This window comes from Megalobrama amblycephala, linkage group LG7 (assembly GCF_018812025.1).
Source record: "Megalobrama amblycephala isolate DHTTF-2021 linkage group LG7, ASM1881202v1, whole genome shotgun sequence".
Lineage (NCBI taxonomy): Eukaryota > Metazoa > Chordata > Actinopteri > Cypriniformes > Xenocyprididae > Megalobrama > Megalobrama amblycephala.
Window position 1 is genome coordinate 31,176,933 of NC_063050.1, and position 27,227 is coordinate 31,204,159.

Below are 27,227 nucleotides of genomic sequence, written 5' to 3' on the forward strand. Positions count from 1 at the left end.
ATATATATATATATATATATATATATATATATATATATATATATATATATATATATATATATATATATATATATTACACACACACATATATCAAATAGGCCTACATACATGCATGCACAGTTTTTAACGCAGCTTTAGTCGCCCTTTTGGTTATTTAATGACTTAATAGACGACAGAACTACGACGTTGCATGTTCGTAATTTCTTTTGCGCTTTATTTATAGTGAGTAGTAATATACAGCGCGCCGTATTCGCGTGTGATTGAAAAGTGCGCGGTCTTGCAACCCACCAGTTGAGAAACATTAACGTAAGCTATAATGTCCGCCGTTCACTGTTGTTCTGCTGAAGCTCATTCAACATCTGTATAATTTCCGCACGTGTTTGATTTGCGCCTGGCACTGAGGCGAAGTTGGAGTGCGCGTCTGAAAACTCTCCCGTTTTGTGGTCTTAAAGAGACGGTTCTGCGTTTAAATAACCGTTTTTTTATATTGCAATATTAACAAACCGAACAAATTGGTACATGCAAAAAATAAACAATATTTCAAAAATTAGAGAAGAGAAAAAGAAGGGAAAAAAAGAGGGCAAATAGATAAATATATTAAGGAAGAATATTAAACATGGCACAAATTCTGGATGTTTTCATTGCTTTCTTGTTAACAGAGGTTGAAATTGTATTTAAATACATCTTCAAAAAAAGTTAAAGTGGGGTTTACTTTTCATGTATTTACACTTATGGATATAAAACTTTCCAATAAATAAAAGAAGGTTTATACAAAAACTTGCATTAAGTAGATTCTTGTCTTTAACAATAAACCCAAAAAGAATGTGTCTATATGATAAAGAAAAGTTACAAAAAACATTTTGGACAATCAGAGCATCAATATTATTCCAGAAAGACAAAGTAATGGGACATTCCCAAAACAAATGATCAACAGTTTCAGTGGAGGCTTCACAAAAAGAGCAGGATGTATCAATGTCACTTCTAAATTTCTGTAAAAAGTACTTAACTGAATAAAATCTTTGAATTAATTTTATAGGATATTTCTTTAACTTTATTTGTTAGAAAGAATTTCTGAGGGAGTGACCAAACATAACACCACTTAATATCATCAAAAAGGTTATTCCAATAAGAAATGGAGGAAGGAATAAAAGTGACGATGTCCAAAAATAATGACCTGATTTTGTAATTTGATTTATGCCCTGAAAAACAAATAGAACCAACCACAGTGGATTCAGGGCTATAGGGGGACAAACAGAAATCACTGTGGCACTATTATTGTTTCTAAACAGCATACAGATTTCTAAAGAGATGGCTTTGAAAACTATATTAAATTCTTTACTAGATACTGGGAATTGATATCTTGAAATAAAATCGGAATAACTAAATAAATTACCATCACTATCAAACAGCTGGTTTACTAACATCACTCCATTAGTGAACCAATTTTCAAGAAACAAAGATTTCCTCTTATGTAAAATATTACAGTTGTTCCAAATAAAAAAATTGTGTGGCGAGAAGTTATGCTTGTAAATAAGTCTCCAAGCCAGAAGCATTTGCTGATGATAATTGGAAAGTTTGATGGGAAGTTTACTAACAGAATAATTGCACATTAAAAGGAAATGTATACCTCCTAATTGAGAAAAGACATATCTTGGGATTATACTCCAAATAGAAGATTGATTGTGAAGGAAACGTTTAAGCCAATTAATCTTTAAGGTATTGTTAAGAGAATCAAAATCAATTAAATTTAAGCCGCCTTTATTATAGGAGTTCAAAATGACTGATTTTCTAATAATGAGTTTTATTATTCCAAAGAAATTTTAGTAACATTACATCAATCAACTTGCAAGTAGATTTATCCACAAATAAAGACTGAGCAGCGTAGGATAACCGGGAGATCCCTTCTGCTTTAGTAAGCAGAGTTCTGCCTTTCAAAGATAGATCTCTTAACAACCAAACGTTAATTTTTTTTTTTTGCGTTTTCTCCACAACTGGACTAAAATTCATCTGACATCTTAGGTTAGTATCTTATTATTTTGATTCCTAAATATGTGACACTATCTTTGATGGGAATGTTACAGATAGAGGATGCAGCACATTTTTTTATCGGGAGTAAGTAACTCACATTTATTAATATTAAGCAAAAGGCCAGATGCATTAGAAAAAGACTGAAGAGAGGTTAAAGCAATGGGGATCTGAGAGATATCTCTTAGAAACAACGCTGTATCATCTGCCAGTTGGCTAATAATCAATTCCGCTCCAGCAATAGAAATTCCCTTCACAGGACTCTCTATGTAAATTTAAAAATTGTGTAGCTATTAGAAAAAGATATGGGGAGATGGGGCAACCTTGCCTTACACCACGCTTTAAAGAAAATCTAGGAGAAGTGCCATTGAGTCGGATAGAGCTATTCCCATTACAGTAGAGCATTTTAATACATTTGCAAAAAAATTACCGAAACCCATTCTGTGTAGGGATTGTAACATAAATTCATGTTCTAAACAATCAAATGCTTTGTGATAGTCAAGAAAAAGGATGAAGCTATCAGTGGAAATAAGATGGGGTGGCCAAGCTTAGGCCAAGGGTGGCCACGGCCACCCCTGGCTCCGCCCCTGGATGTAGTAGTTTTTGTTGTGTGGTGTACCCATTTTTGCATCACCCTAATTTGTGTAAAACTGAAATGTGTATTCTAAGTTATATTATTAACCTTACTTTCGTGTTATAAGTTAAACAGATGCTATATGAAATGTAGTCTTGTCAACATTTTGTAAATTGTTTTTGTGTTCATTGAGATAGTTTCATTTAAAATGTTATTTTTCAAAGGGGGTGTACTCATTTATGCAGAGCACTAGGCTATATATATATATATATATATATATATATATATATATATATATATATATATATATATATATATATATATTAGGGCTGACCCTGAATAGTCGATGCTTCGATAGGAGGAGCCTGATTCGACTACCAATCTCACAGTCGAATCTACGCAGAGGTGTTATGAAACGAGATATGGGTGCACTCAATATCTGATTTTACATAGGCAAGGCAATTTTATTTGTATAGCACATTTCATACACAATGGTAATTCAAAGTGCTTTACATAAAGAATAATAATAAAAATAGAACATAAGGAATAGAAATAACAGTAAAAACAGAGAATTTTACCGCAATATTTAAAATGCTTTAAAAGTCAGAATCAAGATGATACATAAAAGATATAAAATACATTAAAAATGAAATAAAAACAGGAAAAGGAATTTAAAGAATAAAAAGATAATACGTATAAAATAAAGTGCAAACAGTTTGGACATAGCACAGTGCTCAATCAGCAAATGCATAGATAAAAAGATGTGTTTTGAGTCTGGATTTGAATGTGGCTACTGTAGGAGCACACCTGATCTCTTCTGGAAGCTGGTTCCAGCTGCGGCTGGCGTAACAGCTAAAAGCAGACTCTCCCTGCTTTGAGTGAACCCTTGGTATTTTTAAGTGTGTTGATCCTGATGATCTGAGTGATCTGTTAGGTTTATATTCTATGAGCATATCTGCAATGTATTGGGGTCCTAGGCCATTGAGTGATTTATAAACGAGTAACAGTACTTTAAAATCAATTCTAAATGCAACTGGAAGCCAGTGCAAGGACTTGAGGACTGGTGTGATGTGTTCATGTTTTCGGGTTCTGCTCAGTATCCTGGCAGCAGCGTTCTGTACGAGCTGCAGTTGTCTTATGGTCTTTTTGGGAAGGCCAGTGAGGAACCCATTACAGTAATCCACCCTGCTGGTGATGAAAGCATGAACAAGTTTCTCTAAGTCTTGACTGGAGATAAAGCATCTAATTCTTGCAATATTTTTAAGATGATAATATGCTGATTTAGTTATTGTCTTTACATGGCTACTGAAACTCAGGTCTGACTCCAGAATCACACCAAGATTCCTGACTTGATTTTTAGTTGTTTGACCCCTAGAGTGAAGGTACGTGTTCACTTTGAGAACTTCATCTTTGTTTCCAAAAGCAATGACTTCAGTTTTGTCTTTGTTTAACTGAAGGAAGTTTAGGCACATCCAATTTTTAATTTCATCAATGCATTGGCACAGGGAGTCAATGGTGCTGTAGTCGTTAGGTGAGAGGGCTAGGTAAAGCTGGGTGTCATCTGCATTGCTGTGATATGCAATTTGGTTCTTTCTCATTATTTGGCTCAGTGGCAGCATATATAGGTTGAACAGGAGGGGTGCAAGTATTGAACCTTGAGGGACTCCGCATGTCATGGATGTCCACTCAGACTTATAGTCACCGATACTCACATAATAACCTCTCCCTTCTAAGTATGACCTGAACCATTTAAGGACCATCCCAGAAAGCCCAACCCAGTTTTCGAGCCTGTCAAGAAGAATGTTGTGATCAACAGTGTCAAACGCAGCACTGAGGTCGAGTAAAACCAGCACTGATAATTTACCTGAATCTGTGTTTAGGCGAATATCATTTATAATCTTTATGAGTGCTGTCTCTGTGCTGTGATGCGGTCGGAAACCAGATTGAAAGTTGTCAAAGTATCCATTCAAGCTTAAGAACTTGTTCAGCTGATTGAAAACAACTTTTTCAATAATCTTGCCTATGAAAGGAAGATTTGAGATTGGCCTGTAGTTGCTCAATATGGTGTTATCCAGATTGCTCTTTTTCAGGAGGGGCTTAACAACTGCAGTTTTCAGGGATTTTGGAAAAGTCCCAGAGAGAAGTGAGGCATTTACCACTTCTAGGAGATCTGCTTCTAAACAGTTAAACACTCTTTTGAAAAAAGATGTGGGAAGTGTGTCAAGGGCGCAGGTTGATGTTTTAAGGTGCTGTACTGTTTCTTCCAAAATTTTACCATCAATTGCTTCGAAATCAGACATAATAGCTACTTTCTGAGGTTGTGATCTGATCTGTTTTACCCCAGTGCAGCTCAAGGATGTGCTGATCGCCTTTCTGATATTATTAATTTTCTCAGAGAAGGAGGAAGCAAACTCACAACATTTGCTGTCTGAGAGCATTTCACTAGGAATCTGACTTGGGGGGTTTGTTAGTCTCTCTACAGTAACAAAAAGAGTGCGGGTGTTGTTTAAGTTTCTGTTTATTATATTTGAGAAGAAGGTCTGTCTAGCTTTGCCTAATTCCACATTGAAAGCATGAAGAATATCTTTATAGATGTTATAATGAATTTCAAGTTTTGTCTTTCGCCACATGCGCTCAGCTTTTCTGCATTGTCTTTTCATATTTTGCACTGCTGTTGAGTTTCTCCACGGTGCTTTTTGTCTGCCACTTTTCTTCCTGACTTTCACAGGAGCAATGTTATCAATAACATTCTGTACTTTTGAGTTAAAAGAATCAAGGAGAAAATCAACAGAGTCTGCAGATATGCTTGGTGTTAAAGATATAGCCTTCATAAACAGTGCACTAGTATTCTCATTTAAGCATCGCTTTTTGCACGAGACAGATCTAGCTTCAACAGTCGGACAGATCAATATTTCAAAGAAAATACAGAAATGATCAGATAGCGCTACATCCTTAATGACAATGGATGAAATGTTTAGACCCTTACTAATAATTAAATCTAGAGTGTGTCCACGATTGTGTGTAGGTCCATGTACATGCTGAGTCAGATCAAAAGTATTCAGAACAGTTATGATTTCTTTTGCCATATTGGATTCTGCATTTTCTATGTGGATGTTAAAGTCCCCAGTAATAAAAAAACAGACAAACTCTGAGGAAATTGCTGATAACATTTCTGTAAAATCCTCCACAAAGGCTGGAGAGTATTTTGGAGGCCTGTAAATAACTATAAGTAGAATGCGAGGAGCACCTTTTAACACAATACCTAAATATTCGAAAGACAAGTAATCCCCAAATGACACTTGCTTGCATTGATAGACATCTTTAAATAGAGCAGCAACACCTCCACCTCTCCTAACAGCTCTGCAGACACTCATAAAAGTAAAGTTAGGAGGGGCTGTTTCATTCAGGATTGTTGCACTGCAGCTATCTTCAAGCCATGTTTCATTTAGAAGCATAAAATCTAGGTTGTTTGTGGTTATTAAGTCATTGACTAGAAGTGATTTATTTTTAAGTGAGCGGATGTTTAAAAGTGCTAACTTAACAGTCTTACTTTCTGTCTCTACAGTAATCTTAGTTTGACGTGTAATAGGTAGCAGATTAAATGGGTTTGCCAAACGGTTTGAAAAGGCCTTAGGCTTTCTATAACGTAATAAAACAGAAATAGAGAAAGCTACAGGCACACTGGGTTCCCGCTTGTTCTGTAAACAATTGATAAAGTCACTGTTATCGTAGCGGGGACCCGACACACATCACTGAGAGCTGTTATCGGTTGTTTTTGATTCACCTAGAACAGATGGAGGAGGGTGAGGGCCCTGGCGTTGTGGCAGGGGCCGAAGAGCTCTCGCAGGAGGAGGGGGTGGCCGAGCTGGGCCCACAGGCTTTGGTGGTTTCGGGGCTTGACGCTTTTTTGTTGATATCTGGGGGCTCGCAGCAAAAGAGTGGGAGAGTTTGGTTCCAGCATACACCAGTTCCTCCATTTTCTCTGAAAAGCACAGAAGAGGGGATGCTGGAGAGAGGGATAACGTGTCCGGTGAGAGGGGCTATTGCTCTGGTGTTACCGGAGGCTGTAATATGCTGTCCTGGCTTCCCTGGCTGTTTTCCCAAAATTCGTCCTTGGGTGCTGAATCTTGGAGCAGTTCTAACACGTCACTGTCTCTTGGTGAGCTCTGTGGGCAGGGCTCAGTTAGGATTGTGTCCGTGAGCAGTGGTTGTTGTGGCTGCATGGTGTTATCATTGACCTTGTGGGAAGTGTCAACCGCATGTCCATTCAGCTGCTGAAGTGAAGTCCTGTGGTCAGTTGTACTCTGTCCAGGTGTGTTTGTGCCATTCAGGTTGAGTGGATTTGCACACACTGCTGAAGGATGATGGAGGCAGAAGTAGATATTGTCCTTTAGCACTCTTGAGCCCAGTTTGTTTGGGTGCAGGCCATCATGAGTGAACAATTGTCTCTGACTCCAGAACAGATTGAAGTTGTCGATGAAGTTCAGTCCTTTTAAGTTGCAGGTTTTTTGCAGCCATGTGTTAAGTCCAAGCAACCGTGTAAATCTATTTGTTCCTCTTGCTGGGAGTGGTCCACTGATGAACGACTGAACTTTTAGTCTTTTAAGCAAAAAGTTCATTGAAATCCCTCTTAAGGAGTTCTGACTGCTCCTTCCGAATATCATTCTTCCCCACATGAATGATTAGTCGATTTGCAGTCTTATATTTCATCAGAATGCTCTTAAGTTCCCTGTTTACATCAGAAACTGTTGCTTGTGGAAGGCAGCATGTAGTTGTATCCCTGCTGCTAATGTTTCTGATAATAGAGTCACCCACTATCAGAGTCCTGGGCTCGGCTGCTCTAAGAGCTGAGTGCCGCTGACTGTTCAACCTTGAGCGGCAGTTAGCATCGGTGTTAGCTGCTGGCTGATTTGATCGGTGTCCGATCATGTTTGGGGATTCCTCGCCCACATTCATCAAGTCTGGCGATTCCTCACCCACATTCATTAACACTTCAAATCTGTTCTCCAGATGTATTGGCGGTGGTAGGGAGCTAGTGTTTGGGGTAGAGGATGCTACTGCATTAATATGTGATACTCGTGACAATCTAATGTCTCGAGTGCCTTTGGGTCTCGCTCCCTGTGTGTGTGCCATCGATTAATGTGCTGATCAGTTCCGGCACTCAGTACGGTCTGTTTAGGGGCATTAGATTCATAGGACTCACCGGCTTTGTGCTGAGGACGTCCATGACGAAGCTCTGTTGTGTGTTCCTTCTGGTTTGGTAGTCCCGCAAGTAACTTTGTTTCAAGAACTGCAATCCTTTGTAGAAGTCTGTGGCAGTTTGTGCAGCAGGTAGATTCTTCAACCAGAAGAGGCATATTATTTCTAATCCTTTTGGATGTAGGCAGCTGTGTTTTCCCTTCTCCGGAATGTAAGCTGATGGCGGTCAGTGGGAGGCTGGTTGGATAAAAATTCCCCTTTTTTTTGTAGCAATTCTTCCAGTTAAAAAGATTGTTGTTGCCAAGATTTGTCGTTTGAGCACTGTGCCGATTTGCTGTAGTTAAAATTAGGAGATAAAATATAAAAGCAATAGAGCAAAGCGCGGAGCTGTAAGCAAGAGCGTCCGAACAGTAGCGAAGCAGGAAGTGAAGCATAGATGTACCGGTTGTCTCCCAATAGGTTAATATACAGCCTATTATGTTAATCCTGTAAATAAAAATGTCAAAAGAAAGAAGCTTTTAATAAATATTTTTAATGTGCGTGAATAAATCCAACCACTCCTGTGACAGATTTAAGTTTCACTTGATGAACCATGATCTGTGACCGATAGAGGAGCATCTTGGCAGCAGGGATTAAATCTTTAACAATGTCTGGGATAAGAAAATCTAAAGTGTAGAATTGGATGCACTTTGAAATGGTAAAAGATGATCCAAAAAACGTATGATGCAAGTTGTGCCAACAGCTCGTGTCCTACCACTCAACAACAACAAACATTGCGGCTCGCTTCTGCTGGCCAACGTTAAGGAGCTGACAATAGCGCGCTATTTGAAAAGACTCAAACGGACACGGGCAGATCGCGTGAAAGACTGGATTTTTTTTTTTAGATCAGGTAGGGTACAAGTGATTTCAAAACATTTCAGCCGGTTCTAATTAGATTTTTGGATGCTGTGAATGTTTAGCTAAAAAGACTGCCACTCCAGTTTAGCGTTTATTGTCTCTGCAGTTAAAAAGACAAAAGTTGACAATTCTGGCTATACTTTCGTTATTTTAATAATTTCTTTAATTTTAATTTATTTATTGATCACTCTGGGTTATCTAATTTAACTATTTGTGGCTTGTGTTTTGAATATAGGCTATGTTCCCCTGCACTTAAGGCATTTTGCAGTTTTGCATTTTTTTTAATTAGGCTATTTTTGTATTAGAACGGTATATTCTGTTCTAATTCAATTCTGTAAATTGATGTTTGATTAAACAATTATTAATTTTTTTATTAATTTAATTTTAATTTTAGTTTGGTGCATCAATGTTGCGCTGTAGAATAGTTAAAGCTTGCTTGCACAGGCAATTTAGCTGATTTAATTTGATTTGGCGACATATGAAATGCATATCTATGTGCAGTGTGGCCATTCTGCAGTTATATATATATTAAGGTTTATTGATCCAAAATGTTTTTATTCATTTTAATCTATATCTTTGAGTGGTGTTCTGTACATCGTGGCTGTGAATGTTTATCCACATTGCCTTTCATTTGTTTAAAACATAAAAATCATCAGTGTCGTCTATCACTTGACAGGCAGTTTCGTCGCTTTATTAGAAAGTTGTTTATCTGTGCTGTGTGTGAAAGAAAATAAAAGTTGTCTTAAGCCACAGCACGACATTCGCATCCGATTGTCGCATTTCGCCCCCTAGCGGCAGTCGCACGGAACTTTGAAATTGGTAGTGAAGCAACCGTTACCCTCGGCTTATTCCAACCCAGCAACCACCATGGTAAACTGAACGATTTGAATGATTGTAACGTTAATGCATGTATGAATATATCCATACAAAGCAAATGACCCTCAATACATCTAAAATACAAAAAAAACATACTATCATAAAATATCTTCTTTTTTTGACATAATTATTAATAACCACCATTTGAAAGAAATAGTGTTTACAGAATAACATTAAAGTGTTAAAATATTGGTAATAGAGTACCTCAGGGATGACGTGTTTTTGGTTTTTGTAGGCCAACCCGGAAGTTAGCGGCGCACGGGTTCCCTTTATCGAAAGCCTATTCATTTTTCCCATAGACTTTTGGAAAATCGCATAAAATAAGCTCTGTGTTTAACAAAGGGTTATGACACTTACACGTTTTGTCTATCAAGATAATCTTTACAAGTTGACACAACATTTATACATTTTGAAGCCTAAATAAAGTCGTCGGAACAGTAGGCTTTAAACGGACTACAGCACACCATGGTGGCGGATCAACGTTGTCACCACCAAGCGTCCTCAAACTGCATTTAAAAAACAACTCTATTTAAAAACATGCTCGCTGATTATGATGTGTGCTGTGTATGAATACTTACCCACTTTTTCATGAGCAATACTGTCCAAATGTCCTGTTTGTCATGATGACGTCTAAAGTCCCCGCCAAAGGAAGTAGTCCGTTTTAGCACTTTGTTAGCAACCGCCGTTTATATATATAGATAGATAGATAGATAGATAGACTCGCATTGTGATAATAGCTTAATCACATACACACAAACACGTTACGAGATATATATATATATATAGAGAGAGAGAGAGAGAGCCTATGTGTATATTATTAAACCCCCCTTGTAACCTTTTAATATTTTAAAAATTTGTTTTATGTCTTAAACGATTAACTGAATATAAATTGAACACAAAGCTTAAAGTAAAAATGATAAACATTTATTAATTTGTCATAAAATGTATATTTTACTCAAGCATTTCAGAATGAATCATTGTTTTCATAATATATAATACGCATTACACGGTTGTACACTAAATTGCATGAATTAAGCAAATTCAGATCCATCAAACCCAAAAACAAAACACAAAAGATATGTATTTAATTTTAATAAAATGTACTGTAAAATGTAAAAAGTAGCAAAAGCATTATATAGCTACTAGCTGTGATTTGCTCTAAAAAAAATTACAAAATCAAACCAAATTGAGTGTAAATTGAACTGCAGGTACATGATGACAAATTAAATCTTAAAAAAAAAAAAAAAAATCAAATCTCCATAAACATGCAATTAATTACAAGACTGTTTTTTGTCCAGACACTTATTAAGAAAAATGTCCATATCATCCTTAATTTGTAAGCAAAACACTAAAGGCTCTTTGGCCAGTTGTCTGTCATCATTCATTTCAGCCTGTGAAAGTTGAAGAAGGGTGTTTTCCTGGTCTTCCTCTTTCAATATCAGAAAGCACAGCTCTTCCACTAAACCCTTGAAGACCTTTGGTTGTTGTGCAGTGCAGACATCTTCTGTGATCCGTGGCTCCTTCATGAGAGAAGGGTACAAACAAATGGGATGAAATGTTAGAGGTGTATTTAACAATACTTTGTGTTTTAGTCTGGATGCACCCACAGCATGTATAATAAAGTTTTGACATTCTGATTTTCTCATGTTTATATATTGAAGACATAAATCATACCCTGTTACTAATGAAATTAATAAATTATGTTCAGTTTATTCATTTATTTATTTATTTTTTTTACAAAAGGCAAGCAATTCACATGTCTTTTCACGCTGCACTTAACCCCGGGTTATCGTCGTCCTAAACACCACTTTTAACCGTGGGTAAAGTAACACTCCACATATTGCTTTTATATTTACGTGCTTTTGACAGTCACAGAAACACTGTGCATTGTATATGAATAGAAAATTCAGCATTGAAAAGAAAAAAAACAACAAATGCTGACATAAAATGCAACAATTGCAGTGCAGAAAATACTGTTTCATTCTTTTATAGTCTGAAATGTCCATTCAAGATAAACTTGATAGTGAAGTTGACTATATGTAATGAGGATGTGCAGTGCCAGAGCATATATGTAAACCTATTGTGTGCTTTGCTCATCCAATCAGTGACACTGACACTGCAAATATGCAAATAAGGATGGTGATACAAACCAGGGTTTAGTAATGTACAGTGTGAAACACTGCGTATGAATACTCAGAATTAATTGTTAACCCCAGGTAAATGATGATCAGTGTCAAACGTGAATCAAGATATCCCAGGATTCTGTTTACCTGGGGTTTACAATCACCCAGGGTTAACTATTTAAAGTGAAAAGCCCTCATATATGTTTTTCATTCTAATGAAAAGAGAAGTTCATGCATTTTTAAAAACTTTTAACTTTCCCTTCTTTTTCTTACCATTAACATGAAGATCCCACAGGGCCGGTTAACAGAACATTTTAAAACAATAGAATATTATTAAGATATTCCTGAAAAGATTTGACAGAAATAACAACACACCATCTGTATAAGTAGCTTATGTGTTTATGAAAGTCTTATGAAACTAACCTTGTTTTTGATCAGCTTCCATTGTCCTGGGGTGATTCTGCTTGTCAATTTACTGCATTGCAAAATCAAAGAAAAACTTAAATATATAACCATAAAAATTGCATAAAAAAAACAAGTTTCGTTCTTCTAAAGTCAAAATTACTACTTACTGCATTGCAAAAACAACATTTTAAATTCAGAATACAAAAGAAACGTTCATACCTCCATGGACAACAGCCTTTTTGAAGTGAATTTGAAGCTGTGCATTCAACCTGTGCCGTCTGGTCGGTTTAAGAACACTGGGCGGTGGAAATTGTTGCAGCGCGTTTTGCATAACTGTAAATGAAGTAAAGCGGAGCATCTCCCAATACTAATATGCCTCTAAAAATCCACAAAAACATTGGTCAGTATTGTAAAATGTAACCAGTTAAATAAAATACAGCACCAACAACAAGTAAAATCACAAACCTTGTGACCAGGTGAAAAAATACTATAGTGAATACTATAGTGTTTTTGAACCATACAGTAGTAATTTTTTGTATACTGTATTATAGTATTTACAACACTAATGAATGCTACAGAATACTATAGTATTAACTATAGTGAACTGATAAACTGTTATAAATAATGTAGTATACTTTAGTTTTTACTACAGTAAACTGTAGTGTATATTGTAGTATAATATACCATAAAATTGTAGAACACTTAGTACAATATTGGGTAAAGTAATTTGTTTATATTATTATAGCTGTTATATTATCACAGCAACTATAGAGTTACCACAATAAATTAATTCAAGTACTTATAGTACTATAGTATGGTTCAAAAACACTAGTATTTACTACAAATTACTATAGTATTTTCTCACGGGGGCGCAAGCAGCGTGAGACGATTGGTAAAATATCAAAATATTTAAGTCATGTTAAGTGTTAACGATCAAATAAATACACAACAAATAAACGTGATCGATTAAAAACACAAAACAAAGAAACTTTTTACCGTTTTCTCTTCTTCCGCCATGATTGTTTGCTTGTTTGTCGCTAACTCCGCCCACGTCTGACGTGAGACTATTACTCCGCCCACTTCCGGCAGTCTGGCGCTGTCGTCCTCAGAGACTGACGCTAGTGATGGGAAGTTCGGATCATTTTACTGACTCGGACTTTTGAGTCTCGTTCAACAAAATGAACGAATCTTTTTTCGAGTCATTTCGTTCATTTAGTTCATTTTAGCAAAATGTAATTAAAATGTTACGTGTTACTTCCCCAACACATCTACTACTTATGCAAACGTTGATCCCACTACAAACAATACAAAACTACAATGCTATAAGATTCAGAAATGATTAATTTATTACCTGGGTCTTCAGTTTATGACAAGCTGATTAAGCTCACCTCACCTCTTGTCTGACAAGTCTTCGGGTTTAAGTCATTCCTTAATGACGTGACAGGCAGTCCCATGCTAAACCAATGCAGTCTGAGCCGGTAAGAGAATTGATTAGTTCATTTCATGAGTCTTTCGGGTTTTTGAGTCGTTCCTTAAACACGTGACAGACCCATACACTAAGCCAATGCATTCTGAGCCGGAAAGAGAATTGATTAGTTCTCTTCATGAGTCTTTCGGGTTTTTGAGTCGTTCCTTAAACACGTGACAGACCCATACACTAAGCCAATGCATTTTGAGCCGGAAAGAGAATTGATTAGTTCTCTTCATGAGTCTTTCGGGTTTTGAGTCGTTCCTTAATCACATAACAGACCCATACGCTATTTCTGACATTTCTGTCACTGTTTTTGTTACTGTTTCTTGAGGATCTGTGGTGTGTTATTATAAATAAATAAAGCCCTGTTATAAATAAAATATTGATTAATCTTTTTGACTGTCTATCTGTAAATAAACACTAGGCTATATAATAATATAATAATCCAAGCCTACAATACAAAGTATTTATAGCCTAGTTTGTTCATTTTTACTCCAATTTTGAGTTTGCTGTTATAATAATTGCTTTTCCTAGGCCGACTTGACATATTGGTCTAATATAAGAAGATTGCTCAAAAAGGACATAATGACATAAATTAAAAGCAAATAACATTTTGAATTTGAATTATTAATGTTAGTTTAAAACATCAAGGTTATGATAACTTCAGCTTTAACAGTTGTAACACAAACTCAAACAAAACTGGAGAGTTAAAGTTATTTACTAATAAATATAATGTGCTTGGGTCACACAGCATAGTGTATGGGTATGTCACGTGATTAAGGAACGACTCAAAAACCCGAAAGACTCATAAAAAGAACTAATCAATTCTCTTTCCGGCTCAGAATGCATTGGCTTAGTGTATGGGTCTGTCACGTGATTAAGGAACGACTCAAAAACCCGAAAGACTCATAAAAAGAACTAATCAATTCTCTTTCCGGCTCAGAATGCATTGGTAGCGTAAGGGTCTGTCACGTGATTAAGGAACGACTCAAAACCCGAAAGACTCATGAAATGAACTAATCAATTGAATCATCAGTTGAACTACTTCTAGCAGTACAGAACCTGTAGAATATTGCACATGCGCGACTGAACGAATCACCCCCCGAGACGACTCGTTCTTCCCGAGTCACATTAAAGATTCGTTCAAAATGAACGAATCGTTCAAGAACGACACATCACTAACTGACGCTGCCTATTGGAGCGGACGTATCAGCGCGGCGCCATCTTGGATGGGTCCCCAATGCGCCGCCCCCCGCATTTATTTCTACTGAGGAAGATGTATCCTCAACTACAATAATCATAACTCCCCGAGTTTTTACTGGATTTTCTTTTACTGTCTATGATTTTCACACGGTTTGGTTTGTTACAAACGGCAGAGACTTAGTTATGATACAGGACGCTGTCACACATTGAAAAATTCTGCTTTCTTTTTTACTCCACAAACCACCAACAGAGCATAAAAAATACCAAAAATAAAAATATTTTTTAAAACATCGCCAAGTAAAACGCTGCGTTTATAAAGAAATGTTTCTTTACGACCACAACAAACAGGACACTTTTCAGACGCGCATTCCACCTTCGCCTCAGCGCCAGGCGCAAGTCAAACGAGCGCGGAAAAGGTAGCTTCAGCTGAACAACAGTGAACTGCGGTCAGATGAGATGTTGTCAGGGTATGTCAGTAAAACTCCAATCAGCCGTTAGGCTATAGCCTACTGTGCTCGAAGCGTGAACTCAAGAATTGCTCGCGCAAATGCGCCGGCGCGCGCTGCATATTACTTTATTATAGTTTAACTAAAGCGCTAAAGAAACTATGGCATGCGCCATCATTATTCTGAGGTAAATTAAGTCATGGAATTACCAAACATGCGATTAAAGCTGCCTCAAAACTGCGTGCATGTATGTATTTGTTGACATGGTTTTAAAGCTATTGTTATCCAATTTGTTGACCTTAAAATGTCTTAAAATGCATATATGTACGTACACCAAGGAAATCAAAATTTTCTCGGGGGAGCATGCCCCCGAACCCCCCTAGCATAATACTTTTTGTGACCTCGGTAAATATAAAACCCTTATTACAATAAAACCCTAGCTTATTTTCTATCTAACGAAATCAAAGGTAATTGTGTGGGAATAATAAATGGGAGCAAAAACGCGACTGAATGTAAAGGTTTGTGTCTTGTTGTTCTATTAAAAAAAAAAAAAAAAATCAATAACTACCGATTGATTGGCATTTTATCTATCTATCTATCTAATTTATTTATTATATATATATATATATATATATATAAATATATATAATTGCATAAATAAAATTTGGAGGGAGGACCCACCCACATTTTTTTTTTTTTTTTTTTGCTTCCGACGCCCATGGTATAAATGAATGAATTTTATATTTTAATAAAGATACAAGTTTGATTGTTCATTTGAATTTATTTTTTCTCTCTCTCTCTCTCTCTCTCACACACACACACACACACACACACACACACACACACACACACACACACACTCTCTAACACTCACACACACACGCGGCATATTGATAAATGTATAAATGAATGAATTTTATATTTTAATAAAGAAACAAGTTTGATTGTTCATTTGAATTTATTTCACTCACACTCATTCACACTCACACTCACTCATTTATAATTTTATAAATGGTAAAATAACCTAAATCATTGTTCAATCTTACTTGTGAAATGTAATCCCATGCGATCTGGTATCAATAGGCTACTGCGTCGGTTATTGCAACCGTAAGCTGCACAAAATACGGGCATAATTGCTCGCTCTCCGTTGACTCCGATTGACTCTGGTGCTAGCGTTGAGTGGAGAGACCCAACCAATATGGCGGCGACGCTGGATCACGCTCCAGCACGTCATGAGGCGTCTACGTATATATAGGCTTGTTTGAGATGAGCAAATTCTGCGCAGAACCGATCACCGGTGATCACAGCGAGATGCATGCCGGTTAGAAGTGTGTCCGAGGGTGGGCCGCCTTGCTCTGATGTCTGACCAAAAGCACGATGGGAAACGACTTGCTGACGACACAGCTTAAAGCTTATTGGTTTAAACAACCGTGATGTATTGATCTGATTTAAAATGTTTGATTTTAAAACTCTAATATCATGTTTTTATGTGTAAAAAATAATGTGTGAATATTCCCAAACTCTCTGACACAGTGATCTCTCTATGGCTTATGCGAACGTTGTCATTTATAAAAAAAATATATATAAAAACATGTCTATAATTAAAGTAAAAATGATTGATACACACATATTTCGAATGGAAATAAATAACAAGTACTTTAGGTGTATTGATCATTATGTTTATTTTCATATAAAAGCAACAGAACTTAAATTACATCCAGTTTATCAGCAACACAGCGCACGAGTGTGAATCCCGCGATATCCGCCTTTGATCTCGTAGGTTCTGATCCACTACGAGAACAGAGAACTGTTCGTCTTGCCTGCACTTTTTTCACTCCTCCCCTAACTGCAGCCGCCTACTCTCGGCTGAACTTCAGGCGAGGCTAGGCGCATCTCAAACAAGCCTAATGTCTATGCCTCAGACTGTCATGACGTATGGTTCTGGCGGTTCTGCAGTTATTATTGGTGAAAACTATAGGGTGTCGTTTTGCTATTTACGATGCTAACTAAGCAATCAGTCGTGTCGATCGTCGCGTACCTTCCGTGAGCAGAAGCCGTGACCAATGACGCGTGATAAGAAGCGTGACACTTTCGTCGCCCCCCTACTCGCCTGAGAAGCCGTGTGAGAAGCTACGTGACGTCTGCGCCGTGACGTCTAAAGTAACTTTTGCCAGTTGTTATTTTGTATATTGTCTGAAGTTCTGTAAATTAGTGTTTTTGCTTTGTTTTGAGCAAAAAGAAAAAAACACATTTAACATTTTAGCACCTCAAAATCGCTGAATATTTCTCCATTCCTAATTTTGTTTAAATATGTTGACGAAAACATGGCCTATTAGCCAATCAACTGACATTAAAAGATGTGCTATTGCTTAACTTGAAAATGCTTGGGTTTAATGTCCTACAATGACAACCATAGACAACTAATCAACACATTTCTCCTGCCATAAACACTACAATGATATTACTGCATTATCCAAGTAAAACATGTTGTTTCAGAGTTTTGTCCCCCATAGAAATCCTTTAGCCTATATATATATATATAAAAAAAAATGGATGATGCATTAAAGACAGTTAAATTAAAAGACCAAATTCGAAATTAAAAGATTAATCCAGAGAGCAAGCTATGGCCTTTATGGCCTTTAAGTGTTTATCAAACACTTTAATCTGTAATATTTTAATAGAAATTTTAATTTAAGCTATCCTATAATACTGGAAAAAATAAATATACATGCAGAACAAACTTTCATAGCCTATTAGTTAAGGCAGCATATTAGAATAAATTAAAATAATTATTCATGGGATAAGCATTTCACATATGTCAATGTACAGTTAAACTATATTGTCAGAACATGGTTAAAGAAATTTAATGGTTACATTCAAAAGTATGGAAACAAATAAGCTTAAAAATAAGGAATATAAGCTTAAAATATTCCTTATCCTGTGGCTCCCTCTATTGGACAACATTTTCAGGTGAACCTCTTTCAGATAAAATGCTGATCGTTAAGAAATTGCTGTTAGCTTCCCGAGCATCAATAACTGTATTTGGATTCGATGAGTCTGCGACTCCCGGCCTGAGATTGTGTCCCAGACGGCAATAAATAGTTCGTGAATATTTGTAAATATTCATGGCTTAAACAGCTGGAAAATTGACTGCAGTTCTGTGGATGTTTTTCCCAGGCAGGGTTATTATACTTAACTAACAAAAACTAAAACTATTAAAACATTTATGCTAATCGAAATAAACCTGAATATAAGAAGAAAAAAAAAAATTGTTAAAAAACTTAAACTAAACGAAAACTAGAAATGTCGCCTTGTCGATGTCATTTCGTTTTTCCCCCCTGACTTTCAACCGACGAGATCATTATCTTTTCATTAACCCTTTGAGCGGTACGGTCCCACATATGGGATTTTTATTTCAGTGCCCCTGGGCGTACGGTACCACATATGGGATTTCGAACGTTCAGCGACATCACATAACTGCCAGATTCAAACTGTGCTTTCGCGCTCTGGCTACAAGACGGACGCGCGCAGCTCTTGTCATATATCACAGCTATGCAGTGTTTTCAGGCACATAATGTTTATTTTAAGGTTTCAGACATTTAAATATGCATAAGCACCATTAAAACAATACATTAAGCGTTTATAATTTACATATTGATGTCCGACATCAGTGGAAGCAGCAATAACAAATATAATTTGGCGACATTTATTCATATCAGACACACATAAAGGGCCTAAGTAACTATAAAGTTTACTCTATTATTCTTCCAGTTCACCAGCCACTTACTTGCATATATTTCGGAAGAAAATTATGAATTAACCTGCTGTAAATCCGACTGACAGGACTCTTGTGAACTGCAGCGCAAACTAAGATGGCGGCGCCCATCTCGCATTATAGATCAAGATAAAGATCATTTATAAAGGTTTTAAAACAACAAAGCACACTCACTTACACATATTTGAGAATCGGAATATCAGATAGTTGATGACATGGTAAGCAATTTTGCGAATATTTTAAATAAAAAAGGAAAAACTAAATAATAGCGATCCATCTGTCATACAGTGTTATTGTTGCTGCATTCAGCGCTCGTGACACGCAAGACGCGTCGCTATGGAAACATTAAAGGCGAACGTTCTAAAATAACGGTCGCCTTAAAAAAACTCACTCTGGGGGGACAGTTAGAATATTTTAAACTCACGATCGAAAGGGTTAACCGACAAAGTAAAATAAAATTAGAATTCAACGAAATTACAATGGATACCTGTCTGTGACCCATTAATAAAATCCCAGGGGTTTAATTCGTTTTAGCATACATGAAGAAATAGCAGAATAAACAACAGAACATGAGGATTCATCATCATCATCATCGGGCAGCAGCGCTTCTGAATGGAGAAAAACAGGATTAAATCCTAAAGGAATAAATAACCTACGCGCAAATTTATTTGACCTAATAAACATATTAACAAAATGAAATGAACAAAATGCGACAAGTAGGCTAATAGACTAAGCTATATATGCTGAGTTTCGGTTCATTTTTGAGAAGTCCAGAGAAAGGAAATTCTTTTTGTTTTCTTTATTTTACAGGCAAATTTTTCTTTTTATTGTGAGTGTACAAAAATAATAGGCCTATTTAACCCTTCACAGATTCGAAATGTGTAACATAAATGTGACCATAAATGTCTGAGTATTTTAATTTTTCCCCCGCTTTTATAAGAAAATATAAGTGATCGCGCCGGCGCCTCACACTCACACACATTTTTTTTTTTTTTTTTATGACTGAGCACTGTTCTTAATTCACTTGCCCAGCAACATCACCTAAAATATAACTAAAGCTTAAATATAATAATTCAATTTATTAGAAAAATCGAATGCAAGCACATGAGAACAAATAAATAAGTCTTCCAATAATAATTAATGCAACACATCTCAAACCAGCGTGTATAACCATGCAATATATTTGTTTATTTTGTTGTTCTAACCTTAAGGTTGTTTATGCCATTGCAGCACTTTTCCATTATTTTTCCAAGTAGCCTAAACATGCGCTTAAAAAAATAAATAAATAAATAAACACGTTTTGACCGTCGAGCTCGACTCTGTTGTGTTTTATTTGTTTAGCTGCCTCAAGCCAAGCGCGCACTTGCAGTGTTACCATGGCCACTTATATGCATTTTTGGGCTTGTTATTATTATTATTATTATTATTATTTTCCATATTAAGAGGTTGAGGCCTTAGTTCAGCTGGAATTCCCCTGTGCCGGTGTGTCCTTTGAACGGAGAAAAGTCAGCCGTTAATTCGGTGCTTGCTCAACAGAGGTGGCCGGAGGAATGGCCAAGCTTCAATCAGGGAGACAGATTTGTAATGCTTCCTCCAACTTATGAACATTTACACCTTAAAGCTTCCTTTGGGCAAAATAGTAATAAAGCTAATATCATTAGTGTTATCCACACATACATTATCCAGACGTTTATCCACACGTACGTTATCCAGACGTTTATCCACACGTACGTTATCCAGGCGTTTATCCACACGTACGTTATCCAGACGTTTATCCACACGTACGTTATCCAGACGCAAAGTAAAAAAATATACTTTCTCAACTACGTCGCCGCCATCGCCGCCGCGCACTTTGAGCGCAGCTCCAACACGTGACCGTGACGTCTAACGTCTCATATCTTACGTCTGACGCCTGAATACTATGGGATTTTGGCGAGACGGCTGGCGTGCGTATACACGTTAGTTCTCCTCTCAGTTTGCTTAGCAATCATCAAATTTTGTTGAATTCACCCCTCATAGAAAACAGGATATGTGTCAGCATCAAGCGGCAACCTCCCCCTTTCTCTCGTGAAGCCAATACGGAAGTAACTTAAACTGCGATTCATCGACTGGCCGCTAGGGACAGGTTCCAAAAGAGAGCAGAATCTCATAGAGTCCCATGTTAAATTGGCCAAGTTTATAGCAGAAAAAACATGTTTACAAGTTGGTTCAAATTGTGGTTTTTGTCTACTGCTATTTTTGCCATTCATGACAACTCTGAGGGGGGTGAATTTTTTTATAACTTCCCAGCTAACACACGACGTAACAGTTACGTAATGTATTCGTACTTTTTGGTAATGTCATGACTTACTAACTGACAACGTAACTACGACGTGGCATGCCAGTAATTTCATTACCTTCAGATTACCATCTCACAACGTCGTCAGTACGATCTCCTAACGTTATAAGATTACCAAGAACGTTCCAGATACGTCCTCTGTTCGTAATATATTGGTAATTCCATGACTTACTAGTAACGTAACTACAACGTTGTATGCCCGTAATATTATTACCATCAAATTACCATCTCACAACGTCGTCAGTACGTTCTCCTAACGTTATTAGAAAACCAAGGACGTTCCAGATACGTCCTATATTCGTAATATATTGGTCATTCCATGACTTACTGGCAACGTAACAGCAACATCATGTGCTCGTAATTTCATTACCATCATTTACACATTCTTTATATGTTATTATTACCAGAATTTGCAATTTAAAATGTGTAATTAAACGTCAGACACAAGACTGAAATGTCCCTTAAGAAAAAAAATGTTTCTTTTCATCAAGTCAGAGTATGGATGACAGCTTTTTATATACAGTGACATGACATACAGCGCGCGCCTCCACAGTATGTTGACGAGAGTAAAGTTAATTTTTCTGAGAGAAGAATTTATTTTTCCGAGGTGACAACGAATAAATGGCTTTTATAAAAATCTATAAAGTTAACTTTGGAAAGACGCAAAACCTTTTTTTATTGTTATGTTTACGTTAGTGCAGGTGGCCGTTAGAGTTGCCATGGCAACCGGGAAAACATTCAAGCTGCTGGAGAGGACAGCGTCGACGTTTCTCCGTGTTTCTCGTCAGTTTTATAGCAATAAAGTTCAACAACTGCGTCAGATTGGTTAAGTAACATTACCCACAGTCTACCTTAAGTACTTTATGTTAATATTTTTACCTCTGTGATTGAACGTCTGAAATATATGTTGGCAAAATGTTACGCTAGCATAGCATGTGTTTTTAATGAATGCAAAACATCTTGAATGCTTTTATTTTATGTTTCGCTGTAGGCGATATGTTTTTATTTATAGTTTGGGTGTATTTCATTATTTTTATTTGGATTTTTGTTCATGTTCTGCGTGTTTTTCAAAATAAATGAATTGAATTCATTTTGAGCTCTGCATTCATTGTTCACAGCTGTTGAAATAGCCTTTAAATTAGTTTGGGCAAATGAGGACATAAATTAGGTTAAACTACTGCATGTCCGCCCATAGAAAAATAAAATAATATAAAAATTACCAACTGATTACCAACACACAACTTATAATACACAACGTTGCCACGACGTCGCAGTTACTAACTGGCAACGTCACAAAGTTACGTTGTAGTGACGTATAGGCACCTTTCACTTTTCCGGTTGCCACAATGTAACTAGTTAGGTCGCCACGACGAAAGTTTGGTCACCAAATTACGTTGCAGTTACGTAACAGTCACGTATTTTGGTTAGCTGGGTTATCCGTTTAAATTATATTAAGCCTTAAAGTTCTGCATAATTAAGGGCGTGGTCACTTGAGTGACAGGTAGATTGCGCTGCTGTCTGTGAGCCGTCATGTTACCTCAGCTGCCGCTGAATTTGGCATCTCAGCCGTTTTTGTGCTTTTTTTCTAGATTATTTTATACAATTATAAAATATGGCTTGCTGCATAAGATTCGAGACTGATGTGTGTCTGTGTAGATGTGCATGCATGGGGAAGAGACACAGAACACGTTGTTGGATCGTGGCATTGGCTGAAAGTTTTGATTGTGAGATTTACTACAATGACAATACCAGGAGGATATCAAAATCCGACAGCACTGCTTGGATATTATAACTAAAACTGCTGCACTATTTTGAAAAAAATATACTTTGGACACAGGCTCATTTGTTTGTTAGATACGATCGTATACAGTTTTACAAAATAAAGGCTGCTCAGATTGCATCCTTTCTTGAAGAACGATGACAGTGAGCAGATCATTCAGAAGAAATGTGAAATGTTTTTTTGTTTTGCAATGGACACTTTACCCAAGTGCCACAGATTGGATTCATCTCGCGATCTCTATTTCATTATAAAGGTATGAAGTCCCATTTGATTTTCCATGTTGTTATCACACCCAACACTACTGGTGTTGGAGCATCTATATCTTAAAGAAACACCGTAGATTGACAGTAAACCTTTAGAACGTTCTGATGATAAAACTTATCTTCATTAATATTTTAGATCGTATCTAAGATAGATAGCTCCTTTGCTGCTAACATGAGGTGTGTTCGACATCGGCTGCGGCTGGATGTAACCGATCGGCGAGATTAGCCGCGTGCAGGCGGGGAGGAGCTGAAAACGGAGACGTGAAGTCGGACACTTTCTGCTTCCCGTAGTGACGCTCGCGCTGCGTTTGCATCGGTTTGCATACTTTATCACAGCTGAAGTGAAATAAATGCAATATTTGACTAATACACTGATGTTTCAGAGACCTTTTCATTCAAAACTTTATGTACTGCTTACAGCGTCTGTTTTTACAAGAATAAAGTTCAACAATAAGCATATGTTATTTAAATAACAATGTAGTGGGGTCTTTGTTTTTTATCCATTTTATTTTGATAAACATGACACAATACAACATCGCGACTACATGAAAAGAGCTTTAACTGTTATAAAAACACAGATTTTTGAGCATTAGTGGAGCTGAAGGCGTGACAATAAACACGAAACACACGTGATCGTTGTCATGCGGTGAATCCGGCCAATCATGAAACAGCTGTGTCGTCATCAGCACTCGTGCAGCTCCTCTTGAGAAACTGCGCTGGCTAACTCAGGCGGCTGATCTCGAATCGCTCTCGTGGTACTTTGAAGCTATACGTCACAGTCACATGGTGTCGGCGCTGTCTCAAGTCGGACAACATTTCTTACTGGCATGCACTGCTTCAAGTCAGCCGCCGATCGGTCTGTGCAGCGCTGCATGAGCTCGAACACACCTATGGTCACGTCGAGCTAGGCGGGCGTGGTTTCAGCAACCAATCATATCAGCTCAAACCACCTCCCCGCCTCTTTGCCCATTTTCAGTTATCCGGGAGTGACGTGCGGTGACGCGCAGCTAAGATGGCCGCGGCCTCATTTACGCTTCAAAACTGCTGTTCAGAACTCTATGGGTGACGTCACGGACGCTACGTCCATATTTTTTTACAGTCTATGGTCAGCATCCATGGATTCGGTCTTAAAGGGACTGTAGCCAATATTTGTCATTAATGTTAATAAAACAACAAAATGTTAAATAAATATATACATGGTAAATAAAACTACTGTATCTGATAAACAAGTTCATTTAATTTGTATCTTTATAGTATTTATTGTATTGTTTGTAATTTGTAAATTTCTTTTTATATAACAACAATTATATATTGGTAATTATGCCCTTGAAGGTTATTGAACACTGTGAAATTTTTGTTCTTTAAGTTTGTGACAAGCACATAAAAATATTTTTTTCATTAGAGTAATAATAAAGAAGCTGTCCTACATTCATTAGTCTCACTGTGTTGTGCTTGGAAAACTGCAACATCACCAAAAAAATCCTAATAAATATGCCTAATAAATATGATTAAAAGATATAATATGAGGCAGAAGTACAGAATGTCACATTTTATTATTGACTGTTTCATCCCTCTGTCTAATGTGAGCATAAGTATTGGGATGGTTTAAATTAAAATAATTGTAAATGCATAAAAGAAGAATTGCAAAAACACACAGTAGAGTTTTAGAACAGAGTTTTATGGACAGATGAGACAAAGATTAACCGTTATGAAAGCAAAAAAGCAAAAAGTGTGGAGAGAAAAAGAAACTGCAAATGATCCAAGCCATAAAACCTCATCTGAAAAGCGTGGTGGAGGTAGTGTCATGTCATGTGCATATGCATGTTTGCCTCTGGAACAGGCTCACTCCTCTTTATTGATGACTTATTCAATGATGGCAGCAGAAGAATTAATTCAGAAGTGTACAAAAGAATCTTGCCTACCAGTGTTCAAGAAAATCCCACTAGACTCACTGGGAAGTGCTTCATATGGCAACAGGACAATGACCCAAAACACTAGTACAGCCAACTCAGTCAAGGAGATTATCATGGTTAAGAAATTTTGGGTCTTAGATTGGTAAAGTCTCCAGATTTAAATCCTATTGAACAAGCATTTCACCAGCTGAAGAGGAGACTAAAGGCAGAAACTCCCCAAAACAAGCAACCATTGAAAATGGCTGCATTAAAGGCCTGGAAAAGCATTTCAAAGTGTGAAACCGTGAGTGTGAGTCTGGTGATGTCTATGGGTCACAGACTCGCTCCTGTAAATCTCCTTCCTTGCAAGGGATTTACAATTAAATATTAGCTTACATTTGCTTTAAGTTAAACCATCCCAATACTTATGCTCACAATAAGCAGAGGGATGAAACTCTAAAAGTGCTGTTCTTCTTAGTTGGTATATACCTTAGTATATACCTCCTCTCGTGCTAACTGATGTGTTCCTCTCAAACATCATATTAAAATAGACCTTAAAAATAGCTTAGACTTAAAGGTGATCTAGAATCAAAAAATGTATTTACCTTGGCATAGTTGAATAACAAGAGTTCAGTATATGGAAATGACATACATTGAGTTTCAAACTCCATTGCTTCCTCCTCCTTATGTAAATCTCATTTGTTTAAAAGACCTCCGAAGAATAGGCGAATCTCAACATAACACCGACTGTTACGTAACAGTCGGGATCATTAATATGTATGCCCCCAATATTTGCATATGCCAGTTCATGTTCAAGGCATTACACAAGGGCAGGACGTCTGGATGTGCACAGCTGAATCATCAGACTAGGTAAGCAAGCAAAGACAATAGCGAAAAATGGCAGATGGAACAATAATAACTGACTGATGATCCATGATATCATGATATTTTTAGTGATATTTTTAAATTGTCTTTCTAAATGTTTCGTTAGCATGTTGCTAATGTACTGTTAAATGTGGTTAAAGTTACCATCGTTTTTTACTGTATTCACGGAGACAAGAGAGCCGTCGCTATTTTCATTTTTAAACACTTGCAGTCTGTATAATGCATAAACAACATCTTCATTCTTTATAAATCTCTCCAACAGTGTGTAATGTTAGCCTGTTAGCCACGGAGCACTATCAAACTCATTCAGAATCAAATGTAAACATCCAAATAAATACTATACTCACATGATCCGACGCATGCATGCAGTATGCATGACGAACATCTTGTAAAGATCCATTTGAGGGTTATATTAGCTGTGTGAACTTTGTAAATGCACTGTATTATAGTCGAGAGCTCAGGGGGGCAGGGAACGCGCGATTTAAAGGGGCCGCAGCCTGAATCGGTGCATAGTTAATGATGCCCCAAAATAGGCAGTTAAAAAAATTAATAAAAAAAAAATCTATGGGGTATTTTGAGCTGAAACTTCACAGACACATTCAGGGGACACCTTAGACGTATATTACATCTTGTAAAAACTGGTTCTAGGGCACCTTTAAGGGGATTTCCAAATGATCTGACACTGTCACATGTATGTTCTGTATGTCACATATATGTTCATGTTTCATTGTGTTGCATTTCCTGTTAATCTTCTTCTAGTCCAGTGGTTCCCAAACTGGGGTACGCGTACCCCTGGGGGTACGTGAGGTGACAAAAGGGGGTACGCAAACAAAATGCTGAGTAGTTCATTTAATTCTGCCTTAAAATAATATTAAAATCGAGCATGTATTTCTAACTGCCAAAATGTCGTAAATCCAGTACATTTAATCAAATTACCTCATAATTTGCAGTCAAAAATGACTGTATCCACACAAGCAGCATGCATATGATAGATTGCGTGCAGTCTGCTGCGCTATATTACTGTCGTTTTCAACAATGTACCTTTTGTAAAAGTGGGAATTTAGCACTTTCTCGC

General features: G+C 37.0%; 1 protein-coding gene and 1 long non-coding RNA gene across 8 annotated transcripts in view; one reads left to right on the plus strand and one right to left on the minus strand.

Annotated features, from left to right (window-relative positions):
• The window catches only part of LOC125272290 (vang-like protein 1), a 153,324-nt gene that overhangs the window by 53,711 nt on the left and 72,386 nt on the right, over positions 1–27,227 (plus strand). The window lies entirely within an intron of this gene.
• Positions 10,910–13,334, minus strand: LOC125272317. 2 transcript variants are annotated; one of them, XR_007185815.1, is made up of 4 exons: positions 13,096–13,334; positions 12,319–12,477; positions 12,118–12,169; positions 10,910–11,091 (listed from the first exon to the last, which is right to left on the minus strand). It is a non-coding gene; the product is annotated as an uncharacterized LOC125272317 (long non-coding RNA). The 2 variants fall into 2 exon arrangements; XR_007185814.1 differs by having other exon boundaries at positions 12,319–13,334.